General features: G+C 41.3%; 1 protein-coding gene and 1 pseudogene across 2 annotated transcripts in view; both read right to left on the bottom strand.

Annotated features, from left to right (window-relative positions):
- LOC120545297 overlaps positions 1-619 on the bottom strand; it is a 10,823-nt pseudogene extending 10,204 nt beyond the window's left edge.
- LOC120545322 (molybdopterin synthase catalytic subunit) overlaps positions 1-14,825 on the bottom strand; it is a 346,107-nt gene that overhangs the window by 109,725 nt on the left and 221,557 nt on the right. The window lies entirely within an intron of this gene.

Here is a 14,825-nt window from a genome sequence, read left to right on the forward strand (position 1 = left end):
ACGACAAACTGTTGCGTGTGCTCGTGATGGTGGAAACGACTGTAAAGATAATGTGATTAACAGAAGAGCAGGGAGGTCAGCAGGCCTTTGTTTTCACTTCACTCTGCTCATGCATGGGAAGGTTTTATTTATTTTTTATTTAACCTTTATTTAACCAGGTATGCCCGTGAGAACAGGTTCTCATTTGTAACGGTGATCTGGCCAAGAATAAAGCTTAAACGTGCAAGACAACATACAGTTTCACATCTGTGTGTGTTTTTCTTACCTGTGTGTTTGTCAGCTGTGTGACGCGATGCAGGTGAAGCAGCTAATGAGCGTGCTCAGTCTGTCTCTCAGCTTTATGTCCTCTGGGTCGTTTCTCTGAAACCACATTTCAACGAGCCAAATGTGATTGGCAGTAAGGTTTAGAGGAGACGTGGGACGTCCCACAGCTGACTGCCTGTATCTCCACCATGAAACCTCTGACTGGCTCTGTGCCATCTTACCAGTCCCACTGCCTGAAGTTGAGAGGAACCATTCAGCAGCACAGGAATGATGATTGATGTGGACATAACAGATCAGTCTAGGCTCTAGTTCTGTGTTTGTCACAAGGTTCACCCAGGTGTGCCAGCTGCTAAAAATAGGTCTATGGCGGCGCTTCAAAAACCCAAAAACTCTAAAGGCCCAACCCCTCTCTGAAAGTAATAATCGAGTCGCGGGGAATCAGATTTGAAGCACCAACACCACAGAAGCAGCAGTATGTTAGAAAAGGTCTATTTAGACAAATGGTTAGTATGTTACAGACCCACATATCAGTGTGGGGGGAGGATGGGGGGGGGGTAGAGTTTCTTGATGGACACAGTTCTAAAACCTCCGTCAAACCTGCAGTCACTTTTCATCAAAAAACAGATGATTGTTTTTTTTTTTTTTTGAGTGACAGCGCAGGTAACTAGAACATTATAAATATGTAGGTATAGTGCTTGTTCTTCATCCTCCACACACATCAATTGCTCTTTTTTTATTACCAGTTAGAACACGTTAATCAAGAAACACCAGTTAGAACATGTTACTCTAGGTAATGAACAGAACATGTTATTCTAACGGTAAACACCAGTTAGAACATGTTACTCTACACGGTGAACACCAGTTAGAACATGTTACTCTACACGGTAAACACCAGTTAGAACATGTTACTCTACACGGTGAACACCAGTTAGAACACGTTACTCTACACGGTAAACACCAGTTAGAACATGTTACTCTACACGGTGAACACCAGTTAGAACATGTTACTCAACACGGTGAACACCAGTTAGAACACGTTAATCAACACGGTGAACACCAGTTAGAACATGTTACTCTACACGGTAAACACCAGTTAGAACATGTTACTCAACACGGTGAACACCAGTTAGAACATGTTACTCTACACGGTGAACACCAGTTAGAACATGTTACTCTACACGGTAAACACCAGTTAGAACATGTTAATCTACACGGTAAACACCAGTTAGAACATGTTACTCAACACGGTGAACACCAGTTAGAACATGTTACTCTACACGGTGAACACCAGTTAGAACATGTTACTCTACACGGTGAACACCAGTTAGAACACGTTACTCTACACGGTAAACACCAGTTAGAACATGTTACTCTACGGTGAACACCAGTTAGAACATGTTATCTCCACACGGTGAACACCAGTTAGAACATGTTACTCTACCGGTAACACCAGTTAGAACATGTTACTCTACACGGTAAACACCAGTTAGAACACGTTACTCTACGTAAACACATAGAAATGTTACTACACGGTAACAGGTTAGAACACGTTACTCTACGGTGAACACCAGTTAGAACATGTTACTCAACACGGTGAACACCAGTTAGAACATGTTACTCAACACGGTAAACACCAGTAGACATGTTATTAACGAAACACTAGCACGTTATACACGGTACACCAGTAGAACATGTTCTCACACGGTAACACCAGTTAGAACATGTTACTCAACACGGTGAACACCAGTTAGAACATGTTACTCAACACGGTGAACACCAGTTAGAACCACGTTACTCTACACGAAAGTTATTCTCAACCGAACACCAGTTAGAACACGTTACTCTACGGTGAACACCAGTTAGAACATGTTACTCAACACGGTGAACACCAGTTAGAACATGTTACTCAACACGGTGAACACCAGTTAGAACATGTTACTCAACACGGTGAACACCAGTTAGAACACGTTACTCTACACGGTAAACACCAGTTAGAACATGTTACTCTACACGGTGAACACCAGTTAGAACATGTTACTCAACACGGTGAACACCAGTTAGAACATGTTACTCAACACGGTGAACACCAGTTAGAACATGTTACTCAACACGGTGAACACCAGTTAGAACGTTACTCTACCGGGTAAACACCAGTTAGAACATTTACTCTACGGTGAACACCAGTTAGAACATGTTACTCTACACGGTAAACACCAGTTAGAACACGTTACTCTACGGTGAACACCAGTTAGAACACGTTACTCAACACGGTGAACACCAGTTAGAACATGTTACTCAACACGGTGAACACCAGTTAGAACACCGGTGAACACCAGTTAGGCATGTTACTCTACCGCGTAAACACCAGTTAGGACATGTTACTCTACGGTGAACACCAGTTAGAACATGTTACTCAACCGCGGTGAACACCAGTTAGAACACGTTACTCTACGGTAAACACCAGTTAGAACATGTTACTCTACGGTGAACACCAGTTAGAACATGTTACTCTACGGTGAACACCAGTTAGAACATGTTACTCTACCGGTAAACACCAGTTAGAATACGTTACTCTACGGTGAACACCAGGTTGAACACGTTACTCTACACGGTGAACACCAGTTAGAACATTATTATTCTACGGTGAACACCAGTTAGAACATGTTACTCTACGGTGAACACCAGTTAGAACGTTACTACTACGGTGAACACCAGTTAGCATCTTACTCAACACGGTGAACACCAGTTAGAACATGTTACGTAAGTCTACACGGTGAAACACCAGTTAGAACATGTTACTCTACACGGTGAACACCAGTTAAGAACATGTTACTCAACTACGGTGAACACCAGTTTAGAACATGTTACTCATACGGTGAACACCAGTTAGAACATGTTACTCTACAGTGAACACCAGTTAGAACATGTTACTCTACGGACACAGTTAGAACATGTTACTCACACGGTGCACTAACATTTACTCTACACGGTGAACACCAGTTAGAACATGTTACTCATACGGGAACACCAGTTAGAACATGTTACTCTACACGGTAAACACCAGTAACATTAACGGTGAACACCAGTTGAACATGTTACTCAACACGGTGAACACCAGTTAGAACATGTTACTCTAACGGTGAACACCAGTTAGAACATCTTACTCAACACGGTGAACACCAGTTAGAACATGTTACTCTACACGGTGAACACCAGTTAGAACATGTTACTCTACGGTGAACACCAGTTAGAACATGTTACTCACACGATGAACACCAGTTAGAACATGTTACTCTACACGGTAACACCAGTTAGAACATGTTACTCAACACGGTGAACACCAGTTAGAACATCTTACTAAACACGGTGAACACCAGTTAGAACATGTTACTCAACACGGTGAACACCAGTTAGAACATGTTACTCAACGGTGAACACCAGTTAGAACATGTTACTCTAACGGTGAACACCAGTTAGAATATGTTACTCTACCGGTGAACACCAGTTAGAACATGTTACTCAACACGGTGAACACCAGTTAGAACATGTTACTCTACCGTTGTGGTCGGTGAACACCAGTTAGAACATGTTACTCATACGGTGAACACCAGTTAGAACATCTTACTCACACGGTGAACACCAGTTAGAACATGTTACTCTAACGGTGAACACCAGTTAGAACATGTTACTCTACACGGTGAACACCAGTTAGAACATGTTACTCTACCGGTGAACACCAGTTAGGACATGTTACTCTACGGTAAGCACCAGTTGAACACGTATTTCCACACGGTGAACACCAGTTAGAACATGTTACTCAACACGGTGAACACCAGTTAGAACATGTTACTCTACGGTGAACACCAGTTAGACATTTACTCCACGGTGAACACCAGTTAGAACATGTTACTCACGGTGAACACCAGTTAGACATGTTACTCTACGGTAAACACCAGTTAGAACATTTACTCAAACGGTGAACACCAGTTAGAACATCTTACTCAACACGGTGAACACCAGTTAGAACATGTTGCTCTACACGGTGAACACCAGTTAGAACATGTTACTCAACACGGTGAACACCAGTTAGAACATGTTACTCTACGGTGAACACCAGTTAGAACATGTTACTCTACGGTGAACACCAGTTAGAACATCTTACTCTACGGTGAACACAAGAAAGTTACTACGGTGAACACCAGTTAGAACATGTTACTCACACGGTGAACACCAGTTAGAACATCGTACTCAACACGGTGAACACCAGTTAGAACATGTTACTCTACACGGTGAACACCAGTTAGAACATGTTACTCAACACGGTGAACACCAGTTAGAACATGTTACTCTACACGGTGAACACCAGTTAGAACATGTTACTCTAACGGTGAACACCAGTTAGAACATGTTACTCAACGGTGAACACCAGTTGGAACGTATTAGTACCGTATACTTACGCGAACACGGTAGTATACCCAGTTAGAACATGTTACTCTACGGTGAACACCAGTTAGAACATGTTACTCAAACCCGGTGAACACCAGTTAGAACCGTTACTTTCTACCACGGTGAACAACAGTTAGAACATGTTACTCAACGGTGAACACCAGTTAGAACATGTTACTCAACACGGTGAACACCAGTTAGAACATGTTACTCTACACGGTGAACACCAGTTAGAACATGTTACTCAACACGGTGAACACCAGTTAGAACATGTTACTCACACGTACACGTTAGGAACACCAACGCATGGTACACGGTGAACACCAGTTAGAACATGTTACTCTACGGTGAACACCAGTTAGAACATGTACTTCTCTACGGTGAACACCAGTTGAACATGTTACTCTACACGGTAAACACCAGTTTAGAACACGTTACTCTACGGTGAAACCAGTTAGAACCACGTTACTCTACGGTGAACACCAGTTAGAACACGTTACTACTACGGTGAACACCAGTTAGAACACGTTACTCTACGGTGAACACCAGTTAGAACTGTTACTCTACACGGTGAACACCAGTTAGAACATCTTACTCAACACGGTGAACACCAGTTAGAACATGTTACTCTAACGGTGAACACCAGTTAGAACATGTTACTCTACCGGTGAACACCAGTTAGAACATGTTACTCTACGGTGAACACCAGTTAGAACATGTTACTCAACACGCGGTGAACACCAGTTAGAACATGTTACTCTACGGTGAACACCAGTTAGAACATGTTACTTACTCTACCACCGGTGAACACCAGTTAGAACATCTTACTCAACACGATGAACACCAGTTAGAACATGTTATTCACTACCGGTGAACACCAGTTAGAACATGTTACTCAACACGGTGAACACCAGTTAGAACATATTACTACGGTGAACACCAGTTAGAACATGTTACTCAACACGGTGAACACCAGTTAGGAACATGTTACTCAACACGGTAAACACCAGTTAGAACATGTTACTCTACACGGTGAACACCAGTTAGAACATCTTACTTCAACACGGTGAACACCAGTTAGAACATGTTACTCTACGGTGAACACCAGTTAGGACATGTTACTTTATACGGTGAACACCAGTTAGAACATGTTACTCTACGGTGAACACCAGTTAGAACATGTTACTCTACACGGTGAACACCAGTTAGAACATGTTACTCACCATGGTAAACACCAGTTAGAACATGTTACTCAACACGGTGAACACCAGTTAGAACATCTTACTCAACACACGGTGAACACCAGTTAGAACATGTTACTCTAACGGTGAACACCAGTTAGAACATCTTACTCAACACGGTGAACACCAGTTAGAACATGTTACTCTACACGGTGAACACCAGTTAGAACATGTTACTCTACCGGTGAACACCAGTTAGAACATCTTACTCAACACGATGAACACCAGTTAGAACATGTTACTCTACCGGTAAAACCAGTTAGAACATGTTACTCAACAGGGCTAGACATCTTACTCAACGTGAACAAGTAGAATGTTACTCAACGAAGTAAACATTTACTCAACACGGTGAACACAGAGCATGTTATCTAAGTGAACATACATTACACAAGAGATGTTACTCAACTACGGTGAACACCAGTTAGAACATGTTACTCAACAGTGAACACCAGTTAGAACATTTATTACCTACGGTGAACACCAGTTAGAACATGTTACTCAAACGGGAACACCAGTAGACATGTTACTAACAAAAAAAAAAAAAAAAACCGGTGAACACCAGTTAGAACATGTTACACTACGGTGAACACCAGTTAGAACATGTTACTCTACGGTGAACACCAGTTAGAACATGTTACTCTACACGCGAACACCAGTTAGAACATGTTACTCAAACGGTGAACCAGTGAACATCTTACTCAACGGTGAACACCAGTTAGAACATGTTACTCTACCGGTGAACACGTTAGAACATTTTACTCTACGGTGAACACCAGTTAGAACATGTTACTCTACGGTGAACACCAGTTAGAACATGTTACTCTACACGGTGAAACACCAGTTAGAACATGTTACTCAACACGGTGAACACCAGTTAGAACATGGTTACTCAACACGGTGAACACCAGTTTAGAACATGTTACTCTACCGGTGAACACCAGTTAGAACATCTTACTCAACACGGTGAACACCAGTTAGAACATGTTACTCTACCGGTGAACACCAGTTAGAACATGTTACTTACACGGTGAACACCAGTTAGAACATCTTACTCAACACGATGAACACCAGTTAGAACATATTACTCACCACGGTAAACCACCAGTTTAGAACATGTTACTCAACACGGTGAACACCAGTTAGAACATCTTACTAACACGGTGAACACCAGTTAGAACATGTTACTCAACACGGTGAACACCAGTTAGAACATGTTACTCAATACGGTGAACACCAGTTAGAACATGTTACTCTACGGTGAACACCAGTTAGAACATGTTACTCTACGGTGAACACCAGTTAGAACATGTTACTCAACGGTGAACACCAGTTAAGACCATGTTACTTACTCCACGGTGAACACCAGTTAGAACATGTTACTCTACCGGTGAACACCAGTTAGAACATGTTACTCCAACGGTGAACACCAGTTAGAACACGTTACTCTACGGTGAACACCAGTTAGAACATGTTACTCTACGGTGAACACCAGTTAGAACATGTTACTTACTACGGTGAACACCGTTTAGAACATGTTACTCTACAGTGAACACCAGTTAGAACATGTTACTTCTAAACACGGTGAACACCAGTTAGAACATGTTACTCAACACGGTGAACACCAGTTAGAACATCTTACTCTACACGGTGAACACCAGTTAGAACATGTTACACTCACGGTGAACACCAGTTAGAACATCTTACTCAACACGGTGAACACCAGTTAGAACATGTTACCTACACGGGAACACCAGAGACATGTTCCAAACGGTGACACAGTTAGACAGTTACTCAACGTGCACCAGTTAGAACATTTACTCTACGGTGAACACAGTTAGCATGTTACTTAAGGGAACACCGTTAGAACAGTTCAACCAGAGTTACCTAGTAACACCGGTTAGAACATGTTACTCTACGGTGAACACCAGTTAGAACATGTTACTCTATATTTCGGTAAACCCAGTTAGAACATGTTACTCTACGGTGAACACCAGTTAGAACACGTTACTCTACGGTAAACACCAGTTAGAACACGTTTACTCTACACGGTGAACACCAGTTAGAACATGTTACTCTATACGGTGAACACCAGTTAGAAACGTTACTCCAACACGGTGAACACCAGTTAGAACATGTTACTCTACGGTGAACACCAGTTTAGAACATGTTACTCTACACGGTAAACACCAGTTAGAACATGTTACTCAACCACGGTGAACACAAGTTAGAACATGTTACTCTACCACGGTAAACACCAGTTAGAACATGTTACTACCCCCGGTGAACACCAGTTAGAACATGTTACTCCACGGTGAACACCAGTTAGAACATGTTACTCTGCGATTTGAGACACCCTTTCTCAGACCCACCGCATTAATCCCCATGAACCTTAATCCTTTGACTCTGCCCAAGTCAACAATCTTTGACTGATGAAGTCATCTGGTCCCTCTGGTGTTCTTCGCTGCATCCGTGGAGTATCGAGTGATGGTCAGAGAGTAGGGTATGATTTACTTTTCAAACCCAAGATCTGATAAACAATCACACCATCTGACTTTCATTTGACTCTCCTCCTCTACGATCTTAAACCAGACATCATCCTCCCCACCCCACTCCCATGGCTGTGAAGTTGACCAGAGCGACCAGAGTAGATTTTCCTGTTCCTGTTTCCACCAACAAGTAAGATGGTTTTGTTTTCCCTTTGTTTGGAGTTTTTCATCTTCTAATAGCAATTTTACCGAGTTCCAATCTCTTTGGTATCAGCTGGTAGACAGCAGAGATCCTGAATGGGTAATATATTTGTAGGGGATGTTGTCATAATTTTGACGAGGTGTTCCTGTAGAAAAGTAAATACCAGAGCTAAAACATGAATTGGGTACATTAGAGACTGGTTAAAATACGGGTATTGGTAGTAATCATGTAAAGTCATAAATGTAACGCATTGAGTTTAGATGAAACCAAACCCCTCAGAAAGGTGTATGAATGTGGGCGTCGGGTAGTCTGTTGTATAAAGAGGTTTATTCTCATGGTAAACCGCCAGGCATCTTCCTTTGTTAGAAAACAGCATAACTTTGTTTTTTTCAGCATTTAACACCTCAGTTTGAGATGAACAGGTGTGACTGTATAGCGTCAGATTCAGTCTGCAGATGTTCAAAGACCAGGGCAACAGGTACGCCGTCAAGCGACAATAAACAATTATGTCATCTTTGTCATGCTCTGTGTACGTTCCCATAAAATGGTGCATTTGGTGTCATTTCACTCTGTAGCAATTAAATGGAATATAATGTAAGTTTTTCCTCTATCTTAGTTATGTGTGAAAAGAACAACACAAGATAAATGTATTAGGAAAGATATTAGACATGAAGAACACCAGAAAGACACTTTCTACAGACAAATCGAAGCAGCACTCCATGAAGACTGTGAAAACCTATTTATATTTGTTAATTAGGAAAGTGGTTATGAACTACAGACCCCTGTCCTTGTTGTGCAGAAAACAAGATGCAGTTCAATATAGTCTGCCCTTGCTACAAAACTTGATTTTTGCTGGTGCCGCACTGACATTGGGTTAACTGTCTGAATGATTTTAACCATTTAAAGCTCAGCTTTTCTTAGACATGAGTAGGGGTCGACAAGGAAGAATTGGGAACCACCGACCTAAAGGTAGTGGTCCGCAATAAGATAAGTTTGTTTGTTTAGTTTATGTAAAGAAATCAAAGTTTCCTATCAAATTCCATTGAGAATACATAATTGGTATTTTAGTCAATTTTAGGTATTTTGTGTCTTTCTGTAAACACAGCATTCGATGGGAGGTAAACAATGCTCTGGTTTATTGGCATTTCTTTTTAAACCAATCACAATCATCTTGGGCAGAGCTTTAACTCGGGATGGAGTTGCTGTCGCTGCAACAGAAAACTCCCGATTGGACAGATAGTCTAGCTAGCTGTCTGATTCATCTGGAATTTCCTGCGGAAGTGGAATGTCATATATATGTCATCTATATAGACTAGTTGGCGCATTAATGTGGTAGTGATACAAAAATGGGTATTATTCAAAAATGAAATGATCTTTGGGCACCCGGGTAGCTTAGCTGGTAGAGCTGGTGCCCATATAGAGAGGGATTATTCCTTCGCCGCAGAGGCCGAGGGTTTGAACTGGACCTGCGGCAGGTTTCCTACATGTCTCCTCTCTCCCCCTTCATGCTGTCCCAGTGATTAAAGGTGGAAATGCACGAAACATAATCTTCAAACAATAAAATGATCTTACAACAACTCAATAGAAGAATTGTAGAATGGAGGAAAAGAAAAGCAGAGGGAGGTGAGGAGGAGGAATGTGAAAGTTGCCGTTGGCTGCCACCCAGGGCCAGTCTTTGTGGTAATGACGCGTTAGAGGCAGTGTTACTGCTCCCAGATTTCGCGTCGGCTTCTTTAATAAATTATACAGTCCCTCCAGGATTTCTGCGATGTCGCTAATCCGCGCCAATTCATGCCAATTCAACCAACCACCGCTACTTTGGTGCTAATTCTCGCGAACTTTTGACCAATCACAGCAACTTTTCGCAACTTTGACCAATCATCGGTCTCCTGCAAAGCCGTCATTACACGGCCAGCAAACTCACTTCCTTGTTTGTTCAGAAGATGCAGCAGCATACGCAGGCAGACATGTGTGCTGTCAACGTCTCACATTTACCTACAAAAATAACAGCAAAGGACCGGAAAAACAGTATGTTCTTTACTAAAGCGGGGTAAACTGTTTTGGCAAGATCCAGTCATTGTTGGTCGCACAAAAAGGAAATCGAACAATTGACAAACACTTTGCCACCGCTTAAACATACGCGGAGAATGACAGAAACGCATGGAGGATGTAGTAAGACGAGACAAATCACTGTGACACAGGCTGTTGCACCACATATTATGCGCTAATTTTCAGGTTTATAACTGTAGACTTTCTGTCTAGACCTTTAACGATTTAAAAGTTGCTGAAGTTGCTGCCATTTCAATCCTGGCTGTCGGGCTCTCTGCAGCCGGGTAGGGCCCTGCTCGCTCCCGCGACTGACGTTAGCCCAACACGCACACAAACACACAAACACCGCGGGATGCAGGAGAAAAAGGAGATGAGACGACACAATGACCTAAATTGAGGACAGCCACTTCGCCATTGTAAGTGCAATGATAAGTCAAAGTCAGTACTTTATCAAACTGTATGAATGTGGAGTCCCAGGCCAGGTTAGGAAATTAACTAACAATGTAAAGATCAACAAGCCACTGATAGATATTTTCAAATTTGATTCATTCAATAAATTATTATTTTTTGTCTTAAATTCACCAGCCATTTTCATATTATACCAACATTTGCAGCATCCTGAGCCTTTTGGTAAGGTTACTAGGGAAAACTCAGCCCAGGATAGTTTTATTCTCCCCAAAACATGTTTCCATTTTATTTTTAAAGAACTATACTCTGAATGTTTGTTGCAAACTTCATTGCAACAAACATACAAAATACATCGCAACTTTTATCAAAATTTTTTACAAAGCTCCCGCGAAATCAGGCTTTTTGACTGCAACAATCTAAAAAAAGGCAGCGGAATCCTGGAGGGACTGCTTATATAAGGAATTCATTAAATATTAAGGTTATAAAATGCATAATATGCAAAGATATATAAAAGTAATTTGCTCGGGTCAGTTTGCATGACATGCAGAGATATGAAACAAAGTCATTCTCTCGGTCACTTTTGCCCCCTGTTGTACATCAGAGGGTTTAAAACCAGGTAGCAGGTTGTTTATTGCTTTATACATTATTGGTGCTGTTTGAAAATGAACCAGATCAGTGAATATCAATGTTTATGATTTGAAGAATTATGAATGTGTGTGATCCCTATAACTGGTATAGAGCTCAACAGTGACCGCCCATTTTCTGAACGGCCCTGCCTCCTCGAGCGATTTCCTCTGTTCAATATCTGTTGCATGTTTGATTAAATGCTGATATATATATATATAGAGTTTTAACCCTGGAACCGAGCCATCCAGCTACGTAGAGGAATCAGGAACATAAAACATTTGATTTGGTGCAAAAGACATTTTGAAAACAGCAAAAGTCAAAAGGACCAAGACTGTTTACAGTAACTATCAGAGACTTTGATGGTAGAAGCTCACTGTAGCCGTACGATAAACATTTCCATGGTAACCCTGAGTTGGACCAATCAGAGACATCACTGTTAGGCTTAGGATTGTGGGTAGTGTAGTATTTTCCATGACCTTGCTTTGTTTTTTAAACCAGGTTGATTTCATACAGATTTGTGTCTTCTACCGAGCAGAAACCGGTGCTTTCACATCCCTCAGAGCTCTGGGTCGGTCTACTCCTCAGATTGTCTTTAGACTTTATCTCCTGATAATCAATCAATCAATCAAACTAATCTAGTGTGTGTGATATGTGGAGAGTTAATAAATATGTAACATGGTTCATATATAATCCTTCCATAACTAATCTAGTGTGTGTGGATATGTGGAGAGTTAATAAATATGTAACATGGTTCATATATAATCCTTCCATAACTAATCTAGTGTGTGTGATATGTGGAGAGTTAATAAATATGTAACATGGTTCATATATAATCCTTCATAACTAATCTAGTGTGTGTGATATGTGGAGAGTTAATAAATATGTAACATGGTTCATATATAATCCTTCCATAACTTCCAAAGAGACCAGGGCAGGTGTGGAAGTGACCTTTTATTTAAAGTTGTATTTTCCAGCTATCCGTCCTGTCCAGTGGTTCTTTTAACCTGCCTTTAATATCTGGCCTTCTTTTATATAACCAAACTCGGTTTTTAAGGAGGTTTTTAAGTGTTTTAATCACACCATCAGTCCCTTTGTGCCTGTTCCCTCAGTACAGCCATCTCGGGCATTGGGTTTTAACCCAAACCTAACCCTCCCCAACCTAACCCTAACCCTTTGAACCCTCTCCAACCTCTGAACCCTCCCCAACCTAACCCTAATGGAGAACTTCAAGTGACGCTGGCGCTGGCCCGTCCTTCCGCCTTGTGGCTTTTAATATCAATCTCACAGTGTCAGATGAAGTGGGGAAGTCCATCAAGTTAACTTTCTCATTCCATAATATATTATTATACATTATCTCATTATCATTGAGGTAGTGATAGAAGCTGCAGCATGAAGAAAAGGCCTCGTTCACACAGAAACATTAGCTATAGATAAACAACTAGTATCACATAACGGAGGTTTAGTTTCAGAATTAAAATCTGTATTTGAGTGGAGTGACACTGTTCTGTTTTCAGTATCTGACCCAATAAAAACTGATATTTTATATTTTTGACTGTTGTTTTAATATTTAATCTCACTCACTGTTGGACTGAGATACTGAAGTTATTTTATGGAAGCTTTAAATTAATGTTTATAGGTTTGAAACAGCACAAATATGACCTGTCAAACTCTGACATTAATGAAAGATTAGCCCTTCATTTAGCCTATAACACCCACCAAACAGACAGATTTTAGAGTGAAAAGATATACATCCATTCACTTATTTAATTACAATTTTTATTACAATTCATAAATCACCCACTAAGCTGCAGACTTTTCATGCACCAGCTCTTCTGACTCTATCTGTACTCTTCTGTATCATTCTGATTTCATCAGCGATCTTCCTAAACTCTCTAACAATCTGTCTCATCTTCTGTTCACTGCTGTCAAACTCTCTGATGAATGAAGCTGCATGTTCTTTGAGTTTGTTCAATAAAGGACAATTCTGGTGCAAAATGACCCTAGAGAGGTTAATAACATATGTGTACAGAGTCAAACCATTCTCTGGGATCTGTTTTCATGCTAATCGGATGTGTCTCTAGCTTGAAACATGCTAGTGCAAACTGCTGATTAGCTTACAACGCTTGTATTCAGGGCATAGGGAAAGTAAAACAAATTGCTATTTTATACCACCAACAAGGCTCCAAATATCACCAAACTTCAATGGTAAGTTTACACGATAATGAGGGTCCCTTACATGTTGATTGGTCCAAGAGGTGATCGTGATGTAAACATGAACACTACTGTCTTTATAATCTATCTTTTTAATAAACTGTCTGTAACACTTACAAAGTTCTTATTATGCTCCCTTTACTTCCCCTTCTTCTTGGTGTTGAAGCCATTTTCAGGACTCTTGGTCCTCCTGGAAGTGTTGAGAGTGATGAAGAAGCTGACTTTAAATCAAACTGTGATCTGATGTGATCAAAAAGGTTCTGTGGAGACAGGAAGAGACACACACCATCAGATTAAAACACACACACACACACACACACACACACACACACACACACACACACACACACACACACACACACACACACACACACACACCCACTCACACACACACAAACACACACACACACACACACACACACACACACACACACACACACACACACACACACACACACACACACACAGTTTTTTCCTCAACGCTCCACTCAGGTACACGCTGCTGCTGCAGCTGGGAGAACTCAAGCTCACCTTAGATGCTGCTGGCATAACTTCCAAACATTACAGCTTTCTATGTAGACATAGACCAGGCTAGAGCCTGTGCTGATGTGATCAGAAAGGTTCTGTGGAGAAAGGAAGAGACACAGATCAGACACACACACACACACACACACACACACACACACACACACACACACACACACACACACACACACACACACACACACACACACACACACACACACACACACACACACCCAAGTGTTTCCTCCCAGCTCCACTCAGGTACACGCTGCTGCAGCTGGGAGGAGAACTCTAACTTCTCTCTCATTCACACCAACACAACATCTAAACATTACAGCTTTTAAAAGATACATTTGGATTCATGGA

The sequence above is a fragment of the Perca fluviatilis genome, chromosome 17, assembly GCF_010015445.1.
Source record: "Perca fluviatilis chromosome 17, GENO_Pfluv_1.0, whole genome shotgun sequence".
Classification (NCBI taxonomy): domain Eukaryota; kingdom Metazoa; phylum Chordata; class Actinopteri; order Perciformes; family Percidae; genus Perca; species Perca fluviatilis.